The 12,678-nt window shown below is 31.9% G+C and overlaps 1 non-coding gene across 1 annotated transcript; it reads left to right on the top strand.

Moving 5' to 3' along the window:
• The first annotated feature begins 6,960 nt into the window (after positions 1-6,960).
• TRNAD-GUC (transfer RNA aspartic acid (anticodon GUC)) lies at positions 6,961-7,032 on the top strand. The gene has a single exon. It is a non-coding gene; the product is annotated as a tRNA-Asp (tRNA).
• The last annotated feature ends 5,646 nt before the right edge of the window (positions 7,033-12,678 follow it).

Genomic DNA, 12,678 nt, shown 5'->3' with positions numbered 1-12,678 from the left:
CCAATAACTATTCGTAATCTAACCAAATGTCATTGATCTCAATTATATAAGTGAAGGGATGAAGTGATTATTATAGATCTATTATTACAAAAATAAAGAATGTAAAATCTAATTAAGAGATGTTACAATGTGTTAGATAATATTTATATTATCTTGTGAATATTCTATAAATGATATATCTTGTGTATTTTAGGTATACTCATTCCGCTAAGGAGAATTACACAATTCTACACAATGTAAAAAAAGGGTCGGATATGCTTGTGGAAAAAAGAAAAGATCAGGGTTGGTAGCATTTGATGATTTAAACCCAAACCTTTATAACAGAATCTATTTAAGTGGGGCTTTCAACTCGGAGAAATCATTGAAAGAATCTATCTCAAGACTCAAGAAATCCCACTATATCAAGAACTTGAGCCAAAAAATTTATAAAAGGAAAAAAAAAATACAAAAAGAAGCAAACAGTTGACCTACTAGAATTTTCTTTGGGATGGTATTGCTTTCTGCACAGCAGTTCGGATCTAATGATTTAGTTAACACTTGGGTGAATGGGTGATCATGCTCCAACTTCTATTTTTCTTTAAAAAGAGTTATTGTGCATTAAAGAAGAAGAGTTTTGGTGCATTATTATGAAAGAACAAAAGTACCCGTATGTGTACTAAAAATTAAAAGTCTAAAAGAAAGATCGATTAATAAATTTTGAGTTTGCAAATTTGTTATAAGAATCGTCTCCTTTTACTTTTTTTTTTTTTTTTTTTATTTTTATTTTTTATTTTTAAAGATGAGTACAATTGGAGTAACATGCAGTGTGATATTTCCATCGATTTTAGTAAAGTCAATTTTGTATCCTTTTATTTTGTATAGAATGAAAATCACATTAATTTCAGTCATATAATTTTTTATTCGAATAATGTCCACGCATTAAGACTAATTTTAAATCATATAGTGTTAAAGCCTCGGGTGTAATTCAAGTTGATTCTTGTCAGTTTATAAGGTCTAACAGGGTATTTTATGAGATCCAGTTTTTAAAAAAGGTAAAAGATAATTATTAATTGAGTTTTACCAATAATTTAATTTCAAATCATTTCAAAATATTCAGATATCTAAAATTATTTTCACACAAATATAATTTAAAATTTCATTCTTAAATTTCAAAATTCAAAATATAATAACATATTATATAAGTAAAAAGAACATAATTTGTATTATATAACTGAAGAACACGATTAATTTATATAGCTTAAAGAACATTATTTGTAATATAAAGAACATATAGTTTAGACTCAAAGAATATATTGATCAGACTAAAACATATTTCATTGCAATTATAAAAGGATATTCATCATAATATGATAAACATCATCTTCAACCTTAGAAAATAACACCAAAACAAAAAAAATAAATAAAAAAAAAAAATCAAAAATACCATTTCTCTCAACAACGAATTTGTCAATTACATCTTTCAATTAAATGATTCATCGAAACGATAAAATCAACTCCGTAATAACATTAAATCAATTCGAAATTCAAAACTTACCATGATTTCTCTCTCTATAAACTCAATTTCTCTCGTAACAAAAAAAAAATGAAATTTTGTTTATCAAAAGTAATATGGAATGTAAATAATAAATCAATTCCATAAATCAAGGAATACAAATAATAAATCAATCCCTTAACTCAAGGAAAGAATCGTTTTGATTTTGTTTTTTTACCCATGTAGGTACTTTGTATTTGTACACAATGTTCTTTCCGCGTTTTTATAACTCTTGTATTTTGACCGGGTGTACCATGCATGGTACACTCGGGTGTATGATCAAATTTTCATACTCCATTAAGAATATAGGTTAACCAATAATTCCAGTTTCCACATGGCAAAATCTGATTATCCAAAATTGGGATTTGGAAACTTTAAGATATTTTTGGACAGTAGTCAAAGAAGAATTCTTTAGATACAAGGAAAGGTCGTTGGAAGTTAGTTGGAATCTTTGCGGAATAGTAAAAAGTAGTTAATAGAGTCATGTAATCAGTTAAAGGTAAGTTAAAAGATAGTTGGAGCATGCATTCATAAAGCCGTGATGTTGGGGGTTAATTTCATCCTCCAAGGAGAAAAGCTAAGCCTGAAATCCTGAATGCCTCATTCAATCAAGATTTCAACTTTTAAGGGGAAAGGAATTCTAATATTCTACTTCGTATTATACTTTGTTCTTTTGTACAGTAGTTTGTGTATTGTGTTCATATTACACTGGCCAATTATTATGGGTGCGATACCTGAAATGTAAGCTAACTAACCTGATTGATTTGAAATGTAATTTGACCTGAAGTACTTTGTATATTATTATGGAGTGGCCCAATTTAGCGCTAGCAAGTTTGGGCCAACAAATTTCAACCCGATACTTTAGACTAAAAGGCTTTTTTTTTTAAAAAAAAAAAGAAAACTAAAAAAAATAATTATGTCTACTACTTGGATTAGTACGAAGTATTATTATGCTACTTAATGGTGTGAACGAGTAATTGGGTTAGGTTTATATTGGTCAAATCATATCACTTTAGTTTACAAGTCAAATAGTGTCCATTTCAACTTCATAGTTTCGGGAAAAGGTCTACTTGAAGAATCCAAACATATTAGGCAAAAGTTTGTTCACATATCTGTAGGAAATATTTCAAGCATTAACCCTAAGCTTGAACCCCACTGTGATCATACACTTAAGCATGGTGGCGTCCAAAGGAAAGGAAGCTAGAGCAAAAGAGTGGCCAACAAGTTTTAGGAACTTGTAAACCGTTCACAAGGTGAAGATTACACCCCTTAACGATCCAGGAGATCGTCAACTCCAAAAGGTCTTGAACCAAATAGGGTTCGAGGATGAAGGTACAAATCCAACCTAAAAGAGATTGAACCTGCCCTAATAATAGGCATCTACTTCATTCTTCTCGTATACATGTGCGCTTTCTAACTAACATGCAATCAATAAGTTAACCCTAAACCTGTTTATCTATGTTGGTTGAATATTAATGCACAAATAAAACTATTATTGGCGATCACTTGAATTATAATCATATTAGCCCTAAACAAGATTATTAATTATCTTATTAAGCGTGATTACAAGTACAAATTCCCTTTAAACGTGCATAAAAGGTGTGATCAAGCAATAACAAATAATAAGCATCAAGCAACATGATAATCACAATAATCATAACAATTATAACCATGTTAAAGCATAATAATAGCAAGATCCTAGGCATGATACTAACAAGATTAATAACAAATCCTAGCATGTCACTAAGCAATAAAGATCAAAGCTTTAAACCTAACATGGTACTAACATGATATTAGAAAAGAGTAAAAGGCACCCTAAACATGATACTAGAAAAGCAACAGAAACATCCTAACATGATACTAGGAATTAAACAAATTTAAACATGCTTTCTACAAGAATAGAGCAACAAGATTACATACTTTGATGCCTCGTACCTCTTTCTCATAACAAAATACACGTGTTAGTAACTTCAAGGAAAATAATAAATCAAACAATCAAATTAAATAATTGAAATAGAGATTTGGGACCAAACCCTCAGAAATTATAACCTTTCACGTCTAGGGCGAAGGCAACTTCGAACTTGGCTAGGTGTTTCTAGATCTCGTGTATGCGGAATTGTGTTTGAAAAAAGCTATAGAGAGAGAGAGAGAGAGAGAGAGAGAGAGACTAAGAGAATATTGTAGATGAGAATTGATGATTGTAGACTCTTGATGATAAAAAACGGAGGTTCAGGACCCTATTTATAAGAAAACAGTCCGGAATTAGGTAGAATTTGATAAGGAATAAAACTCTACGCTGTCGCCGCAAAACCGACTTTGTCGCTTGGCAACAGGGTCTGTCGCGTGGCGACAAGGCTTGTCGTGTGGCAACAGGCCTGTCGTTTGGCGATAGCCTGAATTCCTACGCGCTTTCAAACACGGAGTCCACTTATGAATCAAAATTGACTCGTAAAGTCCGTATGAAAATTGAAATCGTATTTTTCATAAAATAATATTTTATTCCAAATAAAACTTATCAAAATATAATTATTAATTCTAATTCTATTAGGACTAAAGAGAACCTTCTAGAGAATTCTAGAAGACTATAATTAATTCTAATAACTTTAGGAATATTAATTAACATTGGGCCCTCCCCTAGATCATTGGGCCGCATGTAAAGAACAACCGGGCCCAGTTTAGTATTTTGGCCATAACTTCCTCATTATTCATCGGAATTGGGCTTATAATATATCGTTGGAAAGCTCTTTGCAAGCCCCATCCAACTACACTATTATTGGACCCTGGTCGTGGACCAAGCTAAACTGGATTGGCTATTTTCATAAAATAGAGTTGTTTTTCGAAAACAAAAAGAAAGAATTTAATAAAAACCAACCGCAACACTTGACCTTTCACACTTTCACCTCGTTCGATTATCATTCGACGCAAAAGGTATTCATCACTGGGTTTTGGTTTTGGGGAGACACATTTGGGTGTCTACAATATCCATTATTAGATCAACCTTACTGTTAAATCTAGGATGGCAAACCCATACTCAATAGGAAAATTAAAATTGACTGGAATATTATGACCTTTGGCTGGTCTGCTGAAAATAAAACCACCTTTTGATAATCCCCTAATAAAACGAACTTTGTACATGATCTTCTATAAATAGGTTAAAAAACCGATAACTTGTTTAATAGGTTATGGAAGGACACGTGTCACATTATGATTGGTTAGATGATTTAATTTCATTTTTAATATATTTCTTTAAAAAAAATTATTTTTTAAAAATTTAATTAAAACAAAAACTCCTTCCCCTCCAACCACCTTCCCTCTACAGCGGCTACCACCACCCTCCACCTCCTTTCCACCCACCTCTTCCCCTCCCACCCCTAATTCTAGCAGCTCATCTCCTTCCCTCCAAATTCTGACCGCCGCACCCCATACCCCTTTCTTTTCCCTTCCTCTTCCATGGCAGACTACTCTGTCTAAAAAACGTGCCACCAACGACAATAAATTCCCACACACCCATAAATCTTGATTGAAAAGAAGACAGAAAAAGAGCCAAAAATTAGAGATTCAAGCAGCAACAAATTTCTTTTGGCGTTGAATATGGTGAATGGTGAACAAAGTCATAGATCATATATTCAAATCAGCAAAAAAAAAAAAAAAACATTAGCAGCTCCGGTGGTGATTTATTAATGGCAGATGGTGGTGTGTTTTTCTCATTTTTGGTAAAAGGTGATTAAATAATGATGGTGATTAATTAAAAGCAGAAGGTGGTGTGGGTGAGTGGAGAGTGCAGTGGTAGTGACGGCGGTGGAGGAATTCGTTGATCGACGGCGGTTGGCATCGTCGCATCGATAGTTGGTGAAGGGTTCACGGGAAGGGGCTGTGGGGTTTTTTTTTTTTTTTTTTTAATTTTAATCAATTTATTGATTAAAATCATTTACTTAATTAATACAATAGTTGTAAAAAAAATTAAAAAAAAAAAAAAAAAAAAAAAAAAAAAAAAAAAAAAAAAAACAATTACAAAGGGGCAAGTGTCATAATAACCCATTAAACCGGTTATCAACCGATTTTGTCCCATTTATAGAAGATCATATACAAAGGTCGTTTTATTGGGGGATTATCAAAAGGTCGTTTTATTTATGGCAGATCGGGTAAAGGTCATAATATTCTTGTCAATTTTTCCTACTCTATATATTTTCAATGGGTTAACCAAGATGATGAAGATCAACGTAATATTTGATTTGTAAACTGAAGTGACTCAATTTAAGCAATGCCCATTTTCTACTTTCATCCTATAGTCTCATGCATCGCCAGTCGATTAGGTCCAAAGAGCGCGGAATGCTAAGGTTTTAACCAATCGAGTGAAAAATATGTCGTGCACAAGGTCTAAACTCGGCTAGTGTGCTAATTTAAAACGGATCTATGCTTCAAACAAAAACGAATTTAGAAACTATGGATTAAAAAACTTTCATATTCATCTAACATTCTAAGTCGTTGTAGTATAGTGGTAAGTATTCCCGCCTGTCACGCGGGTGACCCGAGTTCGATCCCCGGCATAGAAAGAGTACTTGCATAAGTTGCATGAATGCATGCTAAGTTTGTAACGAGTGTTTAATGTAGGAATAATGAGTTAGCATGGAATTGAAGTGTTTATAAATTATAATAATGCACTTAATCTAAAAATTGCAAATTTTGTTGCTTAGCAGTTGCATGAATGCTTGAGTTTGTTTAAAATTGGTTTAGCAAAAGAACTTTGTTTAAAATTGGTTCAGCAAGAGAAGAAGAAAATGACACTTAAAAATACCAATTGTACATTAATTGTTCACATGCATGGAGTCATATAGAAGAGTTTTTCATCCAAGACCAAGAACCTTTTTTCAGCACCATTGAATTTATTATACATAAACAATTATTTTAATATCTCTCACAAGTCCACCAAAGTCGTTGTAGTATAGTGGTAAGTATTCCTGCTTGTCACACGGGTGAGCCGGGTTCAATCCCCGGTAACGGTGAAGTTATTTTTTTTTAGTACTATTGACATATTCCTTATGTCAAATTTGTTGACACACTTTGACCTTTAACACTCTTTACAACTAATTATGACTTCTTCCGCTTTAAAGTGAACAATCACCGACAGAGGTCAACTCGCAAGAGTTAGGATTTCTCTTTGCCCTATTTTATCACTTGTTATGGTTCATTTTTGTAAACCAAACTTTTAACTCCTATAAACACAAATTTTTGTTAGACCTCAAAGCCTTTTCCATTTCCTTATGAATATTGAAAGTCGACCTGGGAAAAAACGTGCTAACAAACAGTCAACCTTGCTAAAAAAAAAAAGCCTTCAAATGTATTTATGGACAAGGTCTTACTTATGTGAAGCAAAAAATTGTAGTGATTTAGATTAATATAAACTGAAATCTAATTTACATACATCACAAGTTGTTGTAGTATAGTGGTAAGTATTCCCGCTTGTCACGCGGGTGACCTGGGTTTGATCCCCGGCAACGACGTAATGATTTTTAATTTTTTTTCTTTGAAGAACTGTTTACATTTTATTATTTTAAGTTCATTTAGCTTACTCCATTTATTTGTTTACTAGTTACTAGGGGAGCCTACGCGCGCGTTGCGCACGACATAATAAGTTTGTCTAATGAAGTTATAATAGCTTTTCCTGACACCCAAAACTTATTGGGGAGGCTTTTGAACGCAGATTAAAAATAAATCGTTGACAATCATACCCTTGAGAAAATAAATGTCGTCATTTCATTTTGAACGAAGTTGTAAGCTTTTTGTTGTTGCAACATGGCTTTTGTTGTGAGTTATAATATACATCCTCCATCACTTTTAGTTGCAACATTTGAAAATTTACATACACTATTCACATTTTTATAATGGACTTTTATTTTTATTGATTTTTTTGTTGGGCAAAATAGTCAAATAGGATTTAATTATTAAATTCATCTCGATTTATATATGTTTTAGATATCTAATCTTTAGATTTTTACATATCTATAATTAGAAATACGAATGATTTAAATTATGCATTGGCAAGTGTGAAAGTTAAAGTGTTACAAGTTAAAGTGAACGGAGAAAGTTTCAAAAGAAAATTATCTAATTAGGTGATGAGGTAAACTCAGAGGGTGTGGTTTCGGTGGGTCTTTTTAAAGGAAATTGTAACAAAGTGGGTTATATCCAGCCTATTCCCCCGCCCCTTGAGGAGGATTATTATCAGGTTCAACAGCTTTGCCTTCTATCACGACATCAAATTCAACAATCTCCTCCTCTTCCTCTTCTGATCTTCTTCTTCATGTGGCTTAGAATCCACTACAAACACACACAAAAGCATAATTTATCAACAAAAAATAAGCCAATATTTCTTCTTAACAAAATGAACAAATTTATCCTTACTCCAGGTCTAAGTTGAAAAGGATAATCTTCATATATAATTAAACATTTTTGTCCAAATAATGTATACTCCTCCACGAAAACAAAGTATAAAGTGGAAAAAACATTAAACGGAAATTAGGCAATAAACTAAATAGAGAGATGAATTTTTTGAAATGTTTTCTAAAATACAACTCAATTAGACATTATACAACTATTAATGCACGATGAAAAAAAATTCAAAAGCCCCTCCTTTGTGATACAATCATTAATAGGGTTAAAGTTAACATAAATGGGCATATGAAGAGAATCAAGTACATGAAGCATAAAGTTAACTACAAATGGGCATATGAGTAAATAAATATTTTTAGGGGTAAAAAAGTCATCACACTATTCGTAAGAGTTTTTTTGAACTTTTTATAAGGTAGGGATAAGGGGAAAAAAAATAGAGTCAACAATAAAAATACAAATAAAGAAATAAGGTAACTGTTGGTAGCCAATAAAGGTTGTTGGTTGGATATAATTGGCCTCAAAAATTAAAATAAGTTGCGCCATAATTGTCGAATTTTTGGACAAGGTCATATTCATGAGGTGTGCAGCTCATACCTCATACTATTTTGTGATCTTGCACTAAGGTTAACTAGATTTTCATGGACTATATATATTATAGTATTATTGAAGGATTTATATCTTCGTTAAGTACAATTACTAGATATATAAATGGATCAAATTATGGAGATAATTAAGTTCGTCCATTTGGGTGGTCGTTATATTAGAGGTACTAACGATCTTTGGGCTAGTAAAATAGGTCGAAACCCAATTAGACTGATCCTATAAGGTCACACAAAAGACCTAGATCGAGCATAAGAGGACGAGGCCCATGATGGGCCTCATCCCCTAGGTGGCCGGCCATATGGAGGGTTTTAGAGGGCTTGGGCTTTGCTCCTAGTCTAATTATAATCGGGGTTGATGTAACACCCCCGATTTACTAACTAATAATAAATAAGAATTAAAGGAAAAATAAACAACCTTTGAATAATATTGCGGAAGCATACACCTAAATCGGAGGTATTACTGCCACATTCGACAACCTATCAAGTGCTAAGGCTTACAAAATCCCAACTATACAACTCAATAAATCTAAGTGAGCTATTTATACAACTTTACAAACTCGTTATCTAATCGAAGCACTTGAGTTCCTTTAGCTACGATCACTTGCTTTAGATCGTTGTAGGACCACCATAAGAAAAAGACATGGCCACAAACACAAGTAGCACAACAAACAGACAAACAAACACACGCCAACAAAAAACTAAGTAATCATCACTTATCAGAATACAGAGAATAATAGATTAATTAACATTACTAGCTCAATTAAACAATGTAGTTCAAAACTACATTACACATTATACTCTGAAAATAACCTTTGTCAACCCAACCTCGAATAATAATACAATTTTTTCTCAATTAACTCATCTAACCAATAAGTGTGTCATGCTCTTTGTTCTATACCTAGCCTTGGACGACATGAGTAATTCGAATAACAAACCAACAAGTATAAAAACTTGAATACTCTCAATAACCAAAAAAAACACCTTAAACCATGAACAATATGGGTCAAATCCCACTGTAGGGGACCATAGAAAAATATATAAATTGTACCTCATTCTTAACTCATGATTATCATCTCCTTACCAACATGCCAAGGACTAAGGTAATTAACATCGAGCCTCAAACCAAGAACAAAATAATAATTCTCAACGTTTTTGATCTCATACATCGATTAAATAACCATTCACAAGTTCATAACACAATATCTCAACAATGACATGGGTTACCAAATAAAATAACACAACATACTCAAGTCATAATATATATAAACTCTTACTAGGCAATAATACTAATACCCAAATTTAATCCATTCTCAACCCAAGATTGTAATAGCAACCCTAAAACCTCAAAAACAATACTTCCTACATCAACAACATTAAAAACCCTAACATAGTTGTACGATCAATTACATATATATAATAAAAATAATACGATACTCACATCCAATCAAATCATATAATATCATAATAATTAATCATATATACGTACAAGATTACAAATAATAAATCATACAATTCATACATACTTATAAGATAGTGTGAGATTACCTTTTGAGAAATAAGAACGGATCGAAAACACCAAACAGAATCTAATATATATATATATATATATATATAAAGGGGAGTTTTTCCCAAGTTTTTAGAGAGCCACATAGGATTTAATTTTTTCAGGGAGCCATGTAGGATAATAAATTTTAGTGGTAGCCAATTAAATGCGAGATTATTAATTTCTTTTAGATTTAAATATTTTAAATGACACGTAAGAAAAATTGGCGAATGAGATTTTCCGGTTTAAATTAATTAAATATTATCATTTGGTATCAATTTATATTAGATTTAAATATTTTAAATGACACGTAAGCAAAATTGGCGAATGAGATTTTCCGGTTTAAATTAATCAAATATTATCATTTGGTATCAGAAATTTTATCTAAATATATAACAAATTTTAGCACATAAATATAATGTTAAAAAAGTTATTTAAAAAGTTCAAATAAATCGTGCATCGCACGGGCTTAATTGTAGCCAATCAAATAAGAGATTATTATTTTCTTTTAGAATTTTATAATTCAAACGCCACGCAAAATTCGCGATTGAGATTTTAAAGTTTAAACTAATTAAATATAAAATATTATCTTTTGATATTAGGAAATTTTATCTTAATATGTAACAAATTTTATTTGTAAAAAAATGTTTTAAAAAATTGAAACAAACCGTGCATCGCACGGGCTTCATCTAGTTTATGTATAATGGTAAACAAAATAATAAAATCAAGGAAATAGGATATTCTGAGGTTAGGTGGTTGAGAATTGTTTTTAGAGATCTAAGAAATGTGAATAGATGATAAAAAATCATCTTGCTGCTAACGTATGAAAGTCACGGTTAAATGGCTTTTTTTTCTTCTTAAAAGCAATTGATAACTATATTAGGGTTTAAGAAAATTTTTGTAGGATAACAAAAATAGAGTATAAAAATTCATAAAATAATTTAAAATATCATATTTTAGCCATAAAATATATTTGATAAAATCTTAAAATATTCGGGTATTACAAGGGGTGGCTTGGCAGCAACCATGCAAGCGTTGCACGCTGTTGCCGTAGCCACGCTGTTGCTGTTGCTGCTGCTTTGCACGGCAGTGGCTGTTGTAAAGCAGCCATCCATGGTGGCTGCTGTCCTTGCGGAAGTAGCTGCTGAAAAGCGGCCAGCCACCATGGCTAGCTTCGGCTAGCCAACCACGGTGACCAGCGATGTGGCACGGTTTTTCAAACAAAAAAAAAATTGTTTCAAAAATATTTTCAAGTTAAAATCAGATTTTATTTTGGGATAAAATCAAATTTTAAAAAGTTGATTAATTTGATAATTACACTACAAGAAAATTGTCTTTTCGTAGCGATTTTACATTTGCTACAATATGCACATATGTTTGTGAAATAGTATTGGAATCCGTATCATTTTATAATCGACATAGTAAACCCATATAAAATCGATACGAAAAACATAATAATATTTATTGTAATACCCCGTATTTTATACGTATTTTATTTAAAGTATGTATTTTATAAAGTATATTAAATAGTTGTGATTATTTTAATTAAAGTATTTTAATTAATATTATAAAAGGAAAGTATTTTAATTAATAAAGTATTAAAGTATTTTATTATAAAAGGAAAGTTTATTTAAGTATTTTATTTAAAAGTTGGGGATTTTATTTTAAGGAAGTTTAATTTTAACAAGTTTTATTAGGGAAGGGATTAGGAAAACCAAAAGAGGAAAGTTTAGGGTAAAAGGGTTGGTAGAGAAGGGGGTATAAATATCCCACTTATGAGGCAAATCAACTTTGCCTAGAGTGGAGAAAACCCAAGGTAAGCTTCTCCCCTTTTCTCTTTACTTTTCTTTCTTTTTTTTTCTTCCTCTTCCCCTTCCCCTATTCACGGCCGGCCACCACCACCACCATACACGTGGCCGAACCACCACCACACACCACCGCGCACCACCAGCACACGGCCAGCAGCCGCGGCGGCAGGCGGCAGTAGCCCAGCCGTGCCGTGGTGGCTGCTGCTGCCGTGGGTTTTTTCAAAAAAAAAAAAAAAAAAAGATTTAATCTTTCCTATTCTAATCTAATCTATGCTTAGGTCTAATTACAAATTATGAATTTTGGGATTTAATTTTGATGTTTGAATGTTGTAATCATGTTAATTAATTTTCAGCTTTGGTTTTAATTTAAAAAGCCCCAATTTTTGAAACCCTAGGTTCTTGATTTATGAAATTATGGAAGTAGATGATGTATGAATGTTTAGATCTTCAATTTAAGTGCTTTGAAACCAAATTACAGCAAGTTTTAATTAGAAATAAAGTGCTGGAATTTTATGTAGAACCCTAAATATTATGTTTTTGAAGGAAATTTAAATTACCCATCAAGTGGGACTTAATTAGAGTGTTTTAAATATAATTTCAGCTTATTCTAATTATTCTAAGAGGGATTTTAGGATAGTATATATTGCTGGAAATTTGTTTAGAGTGGGTTTTAATACTCTATTATAATTTTAATGTGTAGGAGACTTCGAAGTGAGCAATTTTTACTAGTTGTGACGAGTTTAAGATCGTATTCAAGGTACGTTCGCGTACTTATTATATTTTGATGATGTAGAATCATGCTAGGTT

Source organism: Chenopodium album, chromosome 6 (assembly GCF_948465745.1).
Source record: "Chenopodium album chromosome 6, dcCheAlbu1.1, whole genome shotgun sequence".
NCBI lineage: Eukaryota > Viridiplantae > Streptophyta > Magnoliopsida > Caryophyllales > Amaranthaceae > Chenopodium > Chenopodium album.
The sequence above is the reverse complement of the archived record's forward strand: the minus strand, read 5'-3'. Positions and strand labels throughout refer to the sequence as shown.